Genomic DNA, 16,696 nt, shown 5'->3' with positions numbered 1-16,696 from the left:
TCCCAAGTGGCAGCACAATCACCTCCATTCCTGCAGCTACCTCCATTCCTGCCGGGCCCTAGCACCAGCCCACTCCACACTGTAGCTGACGGGTTTTCAGCTTTTCTCTGTTGAGTATCATGTTGGCTATGTGTCTGAGGCCATATGACACCAAAGGAAACCATCAACAAAAAGACAGCCTATATAATGGGAGAGAATACTTGCAAATGATGCAACCAACAAGTGGTTAATATCCAAACAGCTCAAACGATTCAATATCAAAAAACCCAACCTATTCACAAAATGAGCAGAAGACCCAAACAGACATTTCTCCAAAGAAGACATACAGATAGCCAACAGGCACATGAAAAGACACTTGACATCACTAATTATTAGAGAAATGGAAGTCGAATCCACAGTGATGCCTCACATAACACTGACCTGAATGGCTATCAAAAAAATCTACAAATAATTAGATGCCAGAGAGGGTATGTGGAAAAGGAACCCTTGTACATTGTTGCTTGGAATGTAAATCGGTGCAGCCATTGTGGAAAACAGCATGGAGTTTCCTTAAAAAAACTAAAAATAGAGCTACCATATTATCTAGCAATCCCAGTCCCAGGCATACGTCCAGAGAAAACTCTAATTCTCTCATTTGAAAAGATATATGCAGCCCATTGTTCATAGCAGCACTATTTACAATATCCAAGATATGAAAAAAACCCAAGTACCCATCAACAGATGATTGGTTTAAGATGTGGTACACGTGTGATGGAATATCATTCAGCCATAAGAAAGAATGAAGTAATGCTATTTGCTGCAACATGAATGGACCTAGAGATTATCATACTAAGGGAAGAAAGTCAGAGAAAAACAAATATTATAACACATGTGCAATCTCAAAAATAATACTTTTAATTTTTTAAATATTTATTTTAATTAGAGGCTAATTACTTTACAATATTGTGGTGAGTTTTGGCATACATCAACATGAATCTGATGAATCTATATGCAAAACCCAAACTAGAAACTAAACTTATGGTTGCTGCTGCTGCTGCTGCTGCTAAGTTGCTTCAGTTGTTACTGAAGAGCAAAGGGAAGTATGGATAAATGTGAGTATGAGATTATCTACTACACATAAAATAGATAAACAACAAGGATTTACCGTATAGCACAGGGAACTCTATTCAGTATCTTGTAATAACCTTTAATGGAAAATAATCTGAAAATACATATAACAAATTACTTTGTTGTATGCCTAAAACTAATATTTTTAGTCAGCTATATTTCCATTAAAAATATATAAAACATTTGATTTTGTGAATATCTTCATGGGTGGCATCTCTGGTGCCCCCTCTAAGATAGGTCAGTGGCTAAGCATACTTCCTGGGAAGTGATGCCGGGAAGAATACAGGCCAATTTAACAAGTGATGGAGTATATACTCCAAATAATATTGACCGCCCCAAAGAAATGGTGGTGTTGTGAAACCAAGCCTTTGCCTGGTCTTCTGATAAAATGTGCTGAGATTTCTTCTTAGGTTTAAATTCTCAGTCAATATCCATGACATTCACATGGCAAGGAGGATGTAGTAAGTCATATAGTCATACCATCTCTTGAATGGCCTTCTCTAGTTTACTAAATCTCCATATTATGAGTCGTGCTTCCTCAAGTGTACTTTGCTGCTAGAAGACAGAGAGTAACCTGCGTGTTAGCGATTAGAAAGCCTGCACTAAGAAACGTGAAGAAACAAGTTCCATGCGATGTCCCATATGCTGCTGTGAATCACGCAAGTCTGTCTGCCTTTCAGAGGGCATCGTGGTTGCAAGGAGCATGTTTGTGAAATGACATTGGCATTCACGCGACAGGAAAGTCAAGTGCCTAGATTTTATTTTATTTTATTTTTTTAAGTGCCTAGATTTTAGTGCTCAGAGGTGGCGGAACACAGTGGCGAGTTTTTCCTCTTTCCCTTTGTTGTTGTCGTTTTTACTTTTTCTTCTTGAGACGAAAGTCATGTAACCTAAAACTAACCATTTTAAAGTAATTCAGCGGCATCCAGTACAGCTGTGCAAACACCACTTCTCTCTAGTTCCGAAACATTTTCATCAGCCTGAAGGAAGCCCTGCGCTATTAAGCCGTGGTGGTTTCTTTCTCATGTCAGTTTTGTAGTAAGATTTGGGATATTATTCCTGGGAGCTTATCCTAGAGTCATTTTCTGCAGTGGTAAATTACCTAAGATTGACAATATACAAGGGTAATCCTATAGAACAGTTTGTGCCTAGTGTTGTTTGTGGATACTTTATCTCCCAGAGGAACGTTTCTAACCAGCCAAAGACTAAAGCAATATGCTTATATTTTGTGTCCATTTTAAATTCAAAATCCAACATCACTTCAGTTCCGTTGCTCAGTCGTGTCCGACTCGTTGCGACCCCATGAATCGCAGCACGCCAGGCCTCCCTGTCCATCACCAACTCCCGGAGTTCACTCAGACTCACGTCCATCGGGTCGGTGATGCCAGCTAGCCATCTCATCCTCTATCGAACATAGTAAGTGCATTTTCTTTTTTTAATTATGTGTGTTTGGAAATTCAAACAGTTGTGAAAATGTGATTGGGTAAGTTATGCGTATAGTTCTTTCTCAAATCCCTGCTGTTCATACTTTTCTCCAAGATGTAGTTTGACCCAGTCAAAAGTGATGGCTTCAGCATGCTCCTGGTTATCTTGGCTTTCCTGGGTTTGCCTCAAACAAACATAAGATGCGGCGTTAGCCTGAGGCAAGCCAACTCTCATCGCGTTGGCAGTGTCATCACTGCGGCTACAGTCTGCCTCACGGTGCCAAGCTCTGTGTGCTTTCTGACCACTGGAATGAAGTGAAGTGCTCTTCCCCAGCAGTCACGTGACAGTGAACCTAGGAGTATGGCACTTGGAATGAGGTTGGCCACACTCCACGTAGAGGCTGATCCCACGTCTAGCCAAAGTGGGGCCAGCCCTAAATGAGCAGGTTGGGCAGCAGTCAACTTTAAGGACCTTGCAGGGAGCAGGTGAGGGATGGGGAGCAGAAAGAAGGGGATCTCCCAGAAAGAGAAATAAGAATTGGCAACTGACATTTGGAATCTGCAACTGTCAGTTCAGGATAGTGTATACTTCCTCTCCAGTATGTTTCTTGGGCAATTATCTGGAAAAAATTACTTTTGAAGGGAGCTATGTTTAGTGGTAGACCATAGTCGTCCAAGTCCTATGAGATGGTATGTAGTTTTCATAGTGTAAAGCAAAAAATTTCAGTAATTGTCTAAGGATTACTAATAGTAGCCTAGCTAATACTTGACTCACCTGAGGGTAAGATGCCTAAGGCAAAAAGGTCAATTCAAAAATTCCATAATACTTAATTGCATGTTTATGAGTCACTGTATTTTTAGTCTGTCCATGTGAAACCAAATCCATATGGTAATCAAAGGCTGTTTTACCACCTCCAAACTTGTTTTTTAATTTATTTTGAATTTGTTTCTTTGCTTGTTCCATTTCCTTCTGTTTGATTAAAGTCATTAGTATTCTTTTGTATTATATAATTCATCTGTGTGTCAGGCATCCAGGCCTTTTGAGAAAAAATAAGCTATTTGAATATGAAAGTGAAAGTGTTAATCGCTCAGTTGCCTTGGACTCTTTGTGACCCCATGGGTTGTAGCTTGCCAGGCTCCTATGTCCATGGAATCCTCCAGGCAAGAATACTAGAGAGGGTTACCATTTCCTTCTCCAGGAGATTTTCCCGACCCAGGGATCAAACGTGTGTCTCCCACATGTGTAGGCAGATATTTTACTGTCTGAGCCACCAGGGAAGCCAGGTGAATATAAGATTTGCTGTTTAATGAACATGTATTTTTTGAGTGTCTGCTGTAGAGCAGGCTTAATGAAAGGCACTAGGCCTAAAAAAGACAAGAAAAGCACCCTCCTCAGATGGCTTTCCTAGGTCATGGAATTAAATTTCTCTGTCCCAGTATCATTGAATTGCCACTCAGTTGATTGGGTTCCTTTTTTATTAGAATGTTTGGAGAGTCATGGATAATTGGATATTTTCATAAACCACATTAAAGTGTATACTTTTAAATTTCTATAATGAAAAAAAGAATGTAAGTCCCAAATCATGGATTATTGTGAGTTATTATAAAAGCTGAAAATATTCTTACCTCAGACCTATGTTTCTTCAAGTGCCTTTGAAAACACCCTAAATGCACTTTTAATTTTCAATCAGCAGATAGCAGCAGTTGAATTCAAAACAAAGTTACAATAGTGTTCTGTTTAACGCTATGATAAGTACACTCAAAATTTTTAGAAAATGATTCTTAAGTGAAAACAACACACTGAAACTGAAGATTCTCCTATTTGTCTCAGAAGGGGGAACACTGCAATTCTTTGATCAATTATCTTTAATTGAACAAAGTAAAAGACTGATTTTCCCATTCCTCAGTGTTCTCAAACAACTGGCTTTTTCCCTATTAAGTATCATATTAAACAATCCAAGATTTTCTTTTCAATAAAGGAAATAAAATTTACATTTTTCTCTGATTAACTTTTACCAGGAGCATTGTAATGAATTTAATTTGATTTACTGCAATTTATAATGGCACCCCACTGCAGTACTCTGGGCTGGAAAATCCCATGGGCGGAGGAGCTTGGTAGGCTGCAGTCCATGGGGTCGTGAAGAGTCGGACATGACTGAGCGACTTCACTTTTCACTTTCATGCATTGGAGCAGGAAATGGCAACCCACTCCAGTGTTCTTGCCTGGAGAATCCCAGGGACGGGGGAGCCTGGTGGGCTGCCGTCTATGGGGTCGCACAGAGTCAGACATGACTGAAGTGACTTAGCAGCAGCAGCAGCATAGTGTTACTGCTGCCAGCATTACACTAGCCAATACACCCTATAAAATCAAGACCACACAGAAGAAATACTCCCAAACGATTTAGAGATGTAAAACAGGAAACACTCTTGAATACTAGGTTTATAAAATGAATATATGCATTTTCTTAAATGCTCATCATCATTGGAAGGCATGTTTATCCTGCTATTTGTATTTGTGTATGAGACCAATACAACTGTAAAAATACAAACACGTATCCAGAGTACTGGGGCTGCCCTGGTGGCTCAGTGGTAAAGAATCCACCTACCAACACAGGAGACATGAGTTCAACCCCTGGGTCGAGAAAATCCCCTGGAGAAGGAAGTGGCAACCCACTCTAGTATTCTCACCTGGGAAGCCCCATGGACAGAGGAGCCTGGGGGGGCTACAGTCCATGAGGTTGAAAAGAGTCAGACATGAATTAGTGACAAAACAACAACAATCTGGAGTATTATTTCAATAGCAGAAGATGTTTCTGTTTTCTAGACTCCATGCAAGATAGGACCTTGGGGTTTGAGTTGCATAAAAATTGAATCATTTACTTTCAATAATCTGAAAAGAGAACCAATAAAGTCAGAAACTTGGGATGAAAGAAAAGAAAAACCAATAAACAAGGCCCTCAGTGTTACACTTAGCAATGGTTTAAATTCACGATTAACAAGTCCATAATAGTTAAATCCTGAGTAGAAGATACTTCACACTCTGCAAATGTCTCAAATTACTAGTAAAATCTGCATATTATATGTGACTCTCGTGTTTAATGTTTTCCTTTTTCCTTTAAAAACAGCCAGAGAAAAACTACAAAATATCAAAACTCAACCAGCATGAATTAATTTACATGATTCTTTAAACATGAAATTTGTAGCCTGAAAGCCAAAAAGAGAATCTCCAGGCCCAGATTGTTCCACAGGAAAATTCTATCAAATGTTTAAAGATATTAATGTACGTTTTATATAAATTAATGTTTTATATACTCTTCCAGAAAATAGAAGGAAAGGGGGCACTTTCCAATTCATTTTATAAAGCCAGTATTATTCTGATACCAAAACCAGACAAAAACAGTACAAAAAGCAATCTACACACCAATTTCTCTCAAGAACTTAGATGCAGAACTTCCCTGGTAGTCCAGTGGTTGAAAGTCCACATGCCAGTACAGGGGAAACAGGTTCCACTGGTTCAGGAAGATCTTGTATCCCACAGCTGCTGCTGCTAAGTCACTTCAGTCGTGTCCGACTCTGTGCGACCCCATAGACGGCAGCCCACCAGGCTCCCCTGTCCCTGGGATTCTCCAGGCAAGAACACTGGAGTGGGTTGCCATTTCCTTCTCCAATGCATGAAAGTGAAAAGTGAAGTCGCTCAGTCGTGTCCGACCCTCAGCGACCCCATGGACTGCAGCCTATCAGGCTCCTCCGCCCATGGGATTTTCCAGGCAAGAGTACACAGGCAGGGCAACTAAGCCCATGTGCCACAACTACTGAAGCCCAAGCACCCTAGAGCCTGTGCTTAACAATAAAAGAAGACACCGTAATGAGAAGCCCGTGTACTCCAACTAGAGTGTAGCCCCTGCTTGCCGCAGCTGGAGGAAGCCCATGTGCAGCAATGAAGAAACAAAAAAGAACTTAGATGCAAAATCCTCGATAAAATATTAGCAAAGCAAATCCAACAATTCATTAAAAAAAAAGCATAAACCATTACCAAGTGGCATTTATTTCACATAGGCAAGGATAGTTCAACATTAAAAAAACAAAAATCAACATAATCCACCATATAAACAGGCTAACGAAGAAAAATCAATGATAGGAAAAGCATTTGACTAAATCCAACCTCATGCCAAATAGTCAGGGATCCACACCTTGGGAGCTGGTAGTGTTGACTCCACTCTCAGGCAACTTTTCCTGCTCTTGATATACTCCTTACTGGCCTGCAAGCCAAGGCTTGCAAGCCTTGTAGTTGCCCAGCCTCAAGACCAAAGAAAGAGCCCAGAGATGGCAACCGAGACATCAATGGTTTATTGGATAGGGGATCTTACACCCACCTCTGAAGCAAAAGGTCGTGGGGCAACATCCCACTGTAGATGGCAGACAGGACATGGCATCTAGTGGGCATGGGGGTAAGGAAGCTATCATTTACAGGCAGAATTGACGTCAGATTGGCTCATCAGTTACTGGGAAATCACCATCTAGGGCATGTCCCTAAAATCTCCTCAGATTAACAACCCTCACAACCATCCTGAGGGCAGATGTATCCCTTTAATAAACTAGCAGGAGGAGTCATTCTAGAACAATCGATAGGTGGCAGAGTGGGAGGGGGAAATCATGTTCACCAGGCACTGGTCAAGCAGGGGATGTACAGAGAGCAAGAGAATAGCCATTCTGAGTGGCCTGATGGTACACTACATAAGAAAAATGTATTTCATACCCATTGACTCAGATTTCAAAAGAAATACATGAATGGAAATGGTATAAATCAAACAGATTTATCATCATTTTCCAAGTTATGTGTTAGAAATGTGATTCTTTTCACCTAGAGAAAATAGTACTTTCTCTAAACAAATAAAGTAGTTACAAAGTTCATAATTACTCCTATGGTATACACTTTACTGCTGCTAAGCTGCTAAGTCTCTTCAGTCGTGTCTGACTCTTTGACCCCATAGACGGCAGCCCAGCAGGCTCCCCTGTCCCTGGGATTCTCCAGGCAAGAACACTGGAGTGGGTTGCCATTTCCTTCTCCAATGCATGAAAGTGAAAGTGAAAGTGAAGTCGCTCAGTCGTGTCCGACCCTCAGCGACCCCATGGACTGCAGCCTTCCAGGCTCCTCCATCCATGGGATTTTCCAGGCAAGAGGACTGGAGTAGGTTGCCATTGCCTTCTCCGATACACTTTACTGGACTAAGCTAATAAACACTGTAACATTTCTGTTCCCAAGATCCGCCATTGTACATTAACATTTGAATGAACACATTCATTATATAGCCAGGATAGCAATTTCCAGATCTAGTATTAATGTACTTCCTGGCTAAAGCTGAAACTCTTAAGAGCAATTAACTAATTCATGAGTTAATATTGTTTAGACATCAGCCTTTAGAACTAAATGGGATAATGTATGTAAAATGCTTAGCACATTTCCTGCCATAGAGTCAGTACTCAATAAATGATAGCCACTAATATCAGTATTATCAAGTAATGATGCCATGAGGTTTTCTACATTGAATATTACCACTTGTAAAAAAAATTTTTTAATGTAAAGCATTTTCAAGCTATGGATACATTTCTCAAATCCATGGTCTTATATGATGGAAACATTTGCTTGCTTTCAAAAGCCCAATCACTACTGTAGCAATCCAAAGTCAATTAAAATAGTTACTAATAGTTTTTCCCTTTAGTGGACTTCAGTCATCTACATACTATATATGCATGTCACTAAAAACAAATGCTACCATCCAGCATTTTACTTAAACATGTGGCAGTTGGGTACTGGAGGAAGCTGACACCAGACAGAGATAGGAGGGCAAAAGGCTGATTGAAGGGTAGCCAAAACAGAGTTTAGAGATGATGAACTGGGGAGGAAACAGCACTGGGGAGAGAGAGCCTCAGACTATGATGGCGGGACTGACAGTCTTGGCTAAGAGCATAATGGGGAGCTCAAGAGCAGAGCTTGCCCGTGAGGATCCCCACTAAGGGCAGAAATGGCCGCTACCTTCACCATGCCGAGCCAGAGACCGAGGCCTACCCTGGATGAGTGGCCTTTTTTGAAGGCTGAAGCAGAGTCTGAAGGCACCCACAGATGGAGCTTGTTGGCTAACTGCACTTTTTACAGCTGATGAGAGATTCTTACATAATGAGGTATGAGGAAGTCATCCTGAGTTACACACAAGTTAACTTGAATTTTATGCTAACACATTCTGTTTGCAGCCTATCAAATATATATTGTACATCTGCTTTAATTATTAAGGAAAAAGGTGACTGACCAGCAGAGAAGAATGTCCATGTTGAAGACAAAGATTAAATGCCTCCTTTCCTGGGATGCCCATGCTGGTTTTCCTTCAGTGATAAAACTCCCTTTCCTAGGTGTCCAGGCCACACTGACTGGCTGTGTATGTGCTGATTGGCTTTTTTTTTTTTTTTTTGACATTTAAGGAACGTACCACTGACTCCTTTGATGTTCTTTGTTCTGACAAGATATACAACTGTATTGAAAAAACATGTTTCTCCAGAGTAGTTCTTCAGAGTTATCTAAGAGGCTGTCTCCTGGGCTATATCCTCAGTGTGGTTCAAATAAAACTCTTTCTTATTTCTGTTATAGATGGTTTGTTGATTATTTCTGTTGATCCAGCTAAGTGGTAAGTTTTTTTTCTGGAGGGAGATCTGAGCGGAACATTCCCATAACATCCTTAGGAGACACACTGGAGAAGACATGTAGAAGTAAAACTCCTATTTGACTTTTTTTTTTTGGCTGTGCCAGGTCCCAGCTGCTAAATGCAAGATATTTAGTTGTGGCATGTGGAATCCAGCTCCCTGACCGGGTATCGAACCCGGGTCCCCTGCATCGGGAGCACAGAGTCCTAGCCACTGGACCACCAAGGAAATCCCAACTTTTTTTTTTTTGTATTTTAGCTATGAGTGACAAATGTTATTTCTTTTTATTGTTTTCTCTAATGTATTTCAGAAACTGAAGTGTTTTATTTTATTCCACTGTTGGCCATAGTGTGAGCCCTACACACTCCCTTCCCTTTCACCTCTAAGCGAGCGCCGTTGTATGTAGCTACGCATACATTTTTAGTGTAAAGATCAGGCTGGATCTGCTCTCAAATCTTCTTCTTAGGATTCAGCTCCTTGTCAGGCTCTCCAGGGAAAGCATCAAAAGTAATTCTGTCCCCAGGAACAGATCCATTAGGAGGTGCCAAGATTTCCACTTTCTCTGGTGAACTTGCACACATCACCGTTGCCTGAGATACTACTCCCCTCATCTTTGCAGGTTTCAGGTTACAAAGTAAAACCACCATCTGATTTTGCATCTGTTCAAGAGGAACATGATTCACCAGGCCACTGACCACCGTTCTTGGGGCTATTTCTCCAACATCTACTTCTACATACAAAGAATCTGCATCAGGGTGTTTTCTGGCAGTGATGATACAACCAATTCGAAGATCCAGACGGGAAACATCAACAGGCTTAGAGTCAGCACTTCCTGCTACTGGTTGCTGTTTTTTCTCCTTTTTTTCTCCTTTCTTTTCAGCTTTCTCGTTCATCTTCTTTTCTTCTCCTCCTCCTCCTTTTACTTGCTCTTTAGCACCAGAAGATATGATTGTGATTGGTATAGACTGTATCTCATTTTCAGAAACTGTAGAATCAGTTTTTAGTGGAGTACCAGATGGAAATGGTATTTGTTTTACTCCATTTTGAATTTCTGCCTTAATTAGATCTTGTTTCAATCCTTCAATTTCTTTCTTCTATTTAGCATTTTCAACTCGAAGTTTCTTCTCTTCTCTCAAAGTTGCCTTCAAAATTGCTTTCTCCTTAAGAAGAGCAACTTGCTGCTTAAGATATTCAATAATTTGATCTGCTTCTGCACACTTCTGCTCCAATCTCTTCAGAACAGCATCACCAGTTGCCATTTTTGCCAAGAAATGGCAGAAAATCATGTATCGGTGGACTGAGGCACCTCAGCAGCCTCGGCCGGGAGCAGGTAAGGAGCGCCTCCGCCTCACGAAGGCAGTGAGAAAGGACCCAATCCAACTTTTTAAAATTTTTGCTGTCAAATGCCTTCCTTACTTAATTGGTTTCACTAGAGAAAGGTAGTTTTTAAATCATGCTTCTGTGGAACACCTGTCAGACAGAATTATGTAATAATCGCCTGTTTCTAATTTGGTAATATTTAGGAAAAAATCATAAAAATAAAGATAATTGATAGAATTTTCTCAATATTGTTTTCTTCTAATGACATATCTGTTCACAAGAATTAGTACACAACAGTGACAGGAATAGCTGTTTACACTTTTTCTTGAACATAGAATAAAAGCGCATCCACAAAGCTATTTACTTATTCATTTTCTGTTAGAAAAAATCCTGCTAATTTATTTGTTGGAATTAGATCCAATATTCATGTTTTTCTGAAAAAATGTTTAATTCTGAGAACAGAAGCACAATTTGCATTGTTTAGCTACTAGAACAAGATTTAGAACTCCTCTGTTGCTATTAAAAGTAAATAATAGAACTTTCCCAAAGATAATATGCAAAAACTATCTTTAAGATAATTATATAAAGACTTTTTAAAATAAAAAATCCATCATGGAAAAGAATAAACTCAGTTATCAATCAGTCATATAACATTGACTATATAATGAAAGTAAAATACAATGTCATTGGAAAAGACTCTGATGCTGGGAGGGATTGGGGGCAGGAGGAGAAGGGGACGACAAAGGATGAGATGGCTGGATGGCATCACCGACTCGATGGACGTGAGTTTGAGTGAACTCCAGGAGTTGGTGATGGACAGGGAGGCCTGGCGTGCTGTGATTCATGGGGTCTCAAAGAGTGGGACACGACTGAGCGACTGAACTGAACTGAATTGAAGGGAGTAGGGCCCATAGTTCTTTGTGGTTAAACATCATTCTTAAATTAACAAGCACATCTCCTAAGTCTTACTTTGCTGTATGAGAATTCATCCATTTAGTCAACAAACATTTATGAAGTGCCTACAATGTAAGGGCATTGTAAGTAGACAACTATAAACAGGTGCTTTACAAAAGAAAAATTCAGGTAGCCAAATCACATATTAAAAAGTGATCAATCTCTTTAGTAAATAAAATAGAAATTAAGACCCCATTTGAAATACTGTTGATATGTGGCTCAGATGGTAAAGAATCAGCCTGCAATGCAGGAGACCCTCATTCAATCCCTCAATCAAGAAGATCCCCTGGAGAAGGAAATGGCAACCCACTCCAGTACTCTTTCCTGGAGAATTCCATGGACAGAGAAGCCTGGCGGGCTACAGTCCATGGGGTCGCACAGAGTCGGGCATTACTGAGCGACTAACATTACTACTAGATTAAACACCTGTCAAAGCCAAGGATGAGAATGTGGAAAAACATGAATTTTCAGTGTATATTATGATGTATAGTATGTGTAAATTTATAAGTCACTTTTAAAACTAATTTGGCAATTTCTTATAAATCTACCTAGATTCCAAAATTCCACTCCTATGTATACATCCTTGAGAAATTTGCATATATTTTGGAATGTTCATAGCAGCACTTTCTGTAGCAGCAGAAACAATTGGAAATATCCCCCAAATCCAATGACAGGAAATAAATTTTGATAATCTATTTACTCAATGAAGTAATACGCAGCAGTGAAAATCAGTGAACTACAGCTACCCATAAGGATGAGCCTTAGAAACATAATTCTGAGTGAAAAGCAATTCCCAGAAGATTCATACTATAATGAGACCACCACTCAAAAACAAACAAGACAAAATGTGTTGCTAAGGCATGTGTAAAACTATGTGTTTTCAAAAGTGAGAGGCTGATAAAGGCAAAACTCAGGCAGATGGTTACACAGGCAGGATAGCAAGGGAGGAGAATGTGGGTTAATGTCAAATTTGAAGATTTTGTGCTGGATAACAAATTCATAGAGAGGCATAATATCATGCCACATAATTTACATATGTTACGTATATGTTCTTTAATAACTTACAAATATTTTAAAATTATTTGGATACTTAAAAATATTTCTTTATCAAAGTATAGTTGATTTACAAGGTTGTTTTCATTTCAAGTATACAATAAAGGACTCAGTTATACATATAAAAGTTTGGAAAAAATTTAAAGCAATGAAATAATGCTACCTCTTGGATAGCCTATTTCTATATCTAAATTGGTTTATAGCAGAACTGACAGTGAAACCCAGATTTGTCTCCCAGGCTAGTGATCTTGAAAAGCCCACTTTAAAATAAACAGGCTAGAACAGAATAGTTACATTACATGTTCTCACTGAAGTGCTCTTTTTTTAACTTATTAAAATAATGATTTGTTATTATAAAAATTCAAATAATAATATTAAATGAGAATAAATTCTTCTGTGCACTTCTCAAATCACACAATTCCATTCCCCAGATATGATTGCTGTTAATACACTAATGTTTTCCATGGATATATGAACATATGTGTATTTATATACATATATATGCCAAACACATATCCTTTTAAAAATAAAAACACAAAACCTCTTTGCCTATAAATACTCTTCAATAACTTATTCTTTTTTTTATTTGACAATGACATTTTTCATGTCATGATTTTATCCATAAATCACCCTGAATATTTTTAGGGATTTTATGGTTTTCCATTGTATCGGATACATTGGTTGAATTTAAATACTGACTTGATGACAGGTATTTAAGTTATTGCCTATTAGGGGCATTAAATGAGACTTTTCTATGTCAGTTTCAGCTGAGGCTTTCAAGTCTTCAAATAAAACAAAAGGTGCCAACTACCCCTACAATCTGAAATGATCTCCTAGAACTCTTAGGTGGGACTTGCAGAGGAGGTCTCTATAAACTGGTTGGGGACCTGAAGTCATCACCCATCTTAAGATATAAAATTAGTGAAGTTTATATAATTGAAAAATAAAAGCTAAAACCTTAGAAGGAGATGACATTTTGAAAAACAAGAAAGATGAAGCAAAGAGTCGTTTTACTTTACTGAAAAGAAGATGGCCAAAAGGTACAAACTTCTAGCTATGAATAAATAAGACATAAGGATACAGTGCACAGCATGGTGACCCTAGTTAATACCGGACTGCATATGTGAAAACTGCTAGAGAATAGATCTTAAAAAGAAAAATTGATGGCCCAGGAGACACTGGTCTAATGTTTGGACTGATGGTAACGTGCTATACAGTAAAGGTTAAAACACTCCATTCCTATTTTGCTTCACTTTAATAATCATTATCAGACAGGAGCGAGTAGAAGTAAAATTGGTTCAAGAGAACTGAAGCCAAAAATGAGCAGAGTTAAAAACGTATATGCACCAGGAGTCTCTAAAATAATGTATCTCCAAACTTGGAAAAATTATGTTTGATGCAAAATTATGAGTTCTCAAATTACAAGCTCAGTTATGTGGATGTCTTAGATTGGGTTTCCTGGAAACAGAACGAAGGGGAGAACTGAGTTAGAAATTTTACTGGGGAGAGTTCTTAGGAGATAAACCTGGAAGGAAGTGAGGGAGGCAGGAATGGGCAGAGCAAGAAGCTTTCTGCAAAGTGGTTGCATTCATCTGACCGATTCTCAGACAGTCCTTCGGAGAATTCTAGAATTAGGCTGGCTCTTCAGAGTTGTCTCAAACTGAGGTGAGATGGTGGGGCCATTTTATTCTTGCATCATTTAGTACTGGACAGAGGTCACTTCCTGGAGTGGGGGTGGGGGGCATAGGTTCTGAAGATGGTATTCCCAGCCGCTGGAGATTTGATGAACTGACACTAGGAAGGGAATCTGGGTGAAGTAACACAGTATCTACTTGTACTCACTAATTTCTGTTTTAAGCCTCTATTTTAGCATGACTTTCAACTTCTGTGTTATGCTCAGGCTCAAGGGAAATCATTCTGCTGGGTCCCAAGTTGCACGGGAAAGAGCAGGGCTTTGTGAGGCTATCTTTGGTTGCCTGGATACATCATTTGGATACTTCCACCCATTCTGCTCCTTCTGGGTAGGAGAAAACCCTCACGTCTTGCATCTTTCTCGGGGGAACCCATGTTTTCTTCTGGTCTTGGATTTCCAAACGTACAGAGGGTTTCTCCTTTCTCTTTTTCTAATCTGAACAAATTCATGTAGCTCAACAGACCACAGGTAGAGATGAAGAGAAGCAGGGGGTGTGACAGCAAGAAAAGCAGACTCTGACTGCAGGTAACACAACTTTCCCCATCTAATTTTTATGACCTGAGTTCCCTCTGGGCTGAGGGGTTTTTTGTGAATGTCCAAAAGCGCAAGCTTCAGAGATTTAAAAAGTGTTTTCTTTGCTTTTCTGCTGTAACAACCTGTCCTGGAGGCAATGAATGCATTGACTAAATGAATAAAGTCAAAAAGTAAAAGAAATTCAGGAAAGAAAATCTCAGGTAACATCTCAGAATATTATCCTGCCACTATTACATCCAAGAATCCTACCAGGCCCTGTGGATGAGATCAGTGAAACATTGTAATAGTCTTTGATGGTTAGGGGGAAAGAAAAGACAACCCAATGATCAAAGCCAGAGAAGAGTCTCCCTTAAAGTAGGAAGAAAGAGGATGCTGCAAACCATACACTGATATTAACGTTCCACTTAGAGAAAATGCCAGACAAAGCTCATCTTGGGGTTTTTTTTTTTCTTTTTTGATTCTTTGTTTTGGTCCAGCAAAGGCCTTGAAATAAGGTATCTGGACTCCAGCAAATTTTTAATTGACTTGTCTCCTGAGATATCACTGTGAATAAGATGCATAAATGGGAACCAGAAAACTAAGGGCCTGACAAATTTATAAGACAATGAACAACTATCCCCAGTGAAGACAGGAACATGGCCAAAGTCAAGTAGTCAAGATGCAGTTGGTTAAGGCAACCATGACACACACAGAGAGTTGGACAGAACAGAGGACATGATGCTCGAGGAAGTGGAACCCCAGGAAGCCAGGTCGTCTGGAAATGAGAAGTGTAGCATCTGCCACGTGGCGGCTAATTGATTCTCCAGGCAGGAATACTGGAGTGGGTTGCTCTGCCCTCCTCCAGGGGACCTTCCTGACCCAGGGATCAAAACTGTGTTTCTTACATCTCTTGCATTGATAGGTGGGTTCACTAGCGCCACCTGGGAAGCCCCAAAAGAAAAACAATCAGGGCAAATTTCTTTTTTATTTAAATTTTTTTATTTTAATTGGAGGCTAATTACTTTACAATATTGTATTGGTTTTGCCATGCATCAACATGAATCCGCCACGGGTGTACATGTGCTCCCCATCCTGAACCCCCCTCCCTCCTCGTGCCATCCCTCTGGGTCATCCCAGTGCACCAGCCCCAAGCATCCTGTATCCTGCATCAAACCTGGACTGATGATTCATTTCTTATATGATATTATACATGTTTCAATGCCATTCGCCCAAATCATCCCACCCTCTCCCTCTCCCACAGAATCCAAAAGACTGTTCTATACATCTGTGTCTCTTTTGCTGTCTTGCATATAGGGTTATCGTTACCATCTTTCTAAATTCCATATATATGCGTTAGTATACTGTATTGGTGTTTTTCTTTCTGGCTTACTTTACTCTGTATAATCGGCTCCCGTTTCATCCACCTCATTAGAACTGATTCAAATGTATTTCTTCTGATAGATAGAACTCTTCTTAAAAGCAAGCAAACAACAACAAAAGAAACCTAGGATGTTGTGAGGTAATATGTTTACCAGCAGTATGGTGTCATGGAGATTCATTCATTTTACTAACAGTATCGATTGCCTGCACTCCCCTTGGAAGAAAGGGATAGGACCTGATGACTTCTAAGTGCCCCCTCAGCTGTGAGCAGCTCTGATTCGACTCTCAGAAAATGTGAATGCTAAACCAAAACCATCTGGATTTTCACTCTTTTACAAAGATGTTTTACATGATTTACAGAAAAACTAGTGATTCAGAAAGAGTTTCATAAAAGCCTGTGGATACACTCAGAGTTGATTTTATGGCTCATGACTGGCAATATTAATGGAACCACTAATAAAAGTTATGATATGTAGTCATAAAACACCTAAGCATGAATTCATAACTCATGTTCCAACAGGGTAAGGCAGGTTATTTCTCCTTTATGATTTAATGCCAA

The 16,696-nt window shown here is 39.5% G+C and overlaps 1 non-coding gene and 1 pseudogene across 1 annotated transcript; both read right to left on the bottom strand.

Moving 5' to 3' along the window:
- Positions 1-9,379: 9,379 nt before the first annotated feature.
- TRNAG-CCC (transfer RNA glycine (anticodon CCC)) lies at positions 9,380-9,452 on the bottom strand. The gene has a single exon. It is a non-coding gene; the product is annotated as a tRNA-Gly (tRNA).
- Positions 9,453-9,547: 95 nt separating this feature from the next.
- On the bottom strand, positions 9,548-10,510 carry LOC138077101 (aminoacyl tRNA synthase complex-interacting multifunctional protein 1 pseudogene; annotated as a pseudogene).
- Positions 10,511-16,696: the final 6,186 nt, after the last annotated feature.

This window comes from Capricornis sumatraensis, chromosome 3 (genome assembly GCF_032405125.1).
Source record: "Capricornis sumatraensis isolate serow.1 chromosome 3, serow.2, whole genome shotgun sequence".
NCBI lineage: Eukaryota > Metazoa > Chordata > Mammalia > Artiodactyla > Bovidae > Capricornis > Capricornis sumatraensis.
The sequence above is the reverse complement of the archived record's forward strand: the minus strand, read 5'-3'. Positions and strand labels throughout refer to the sequence as shown.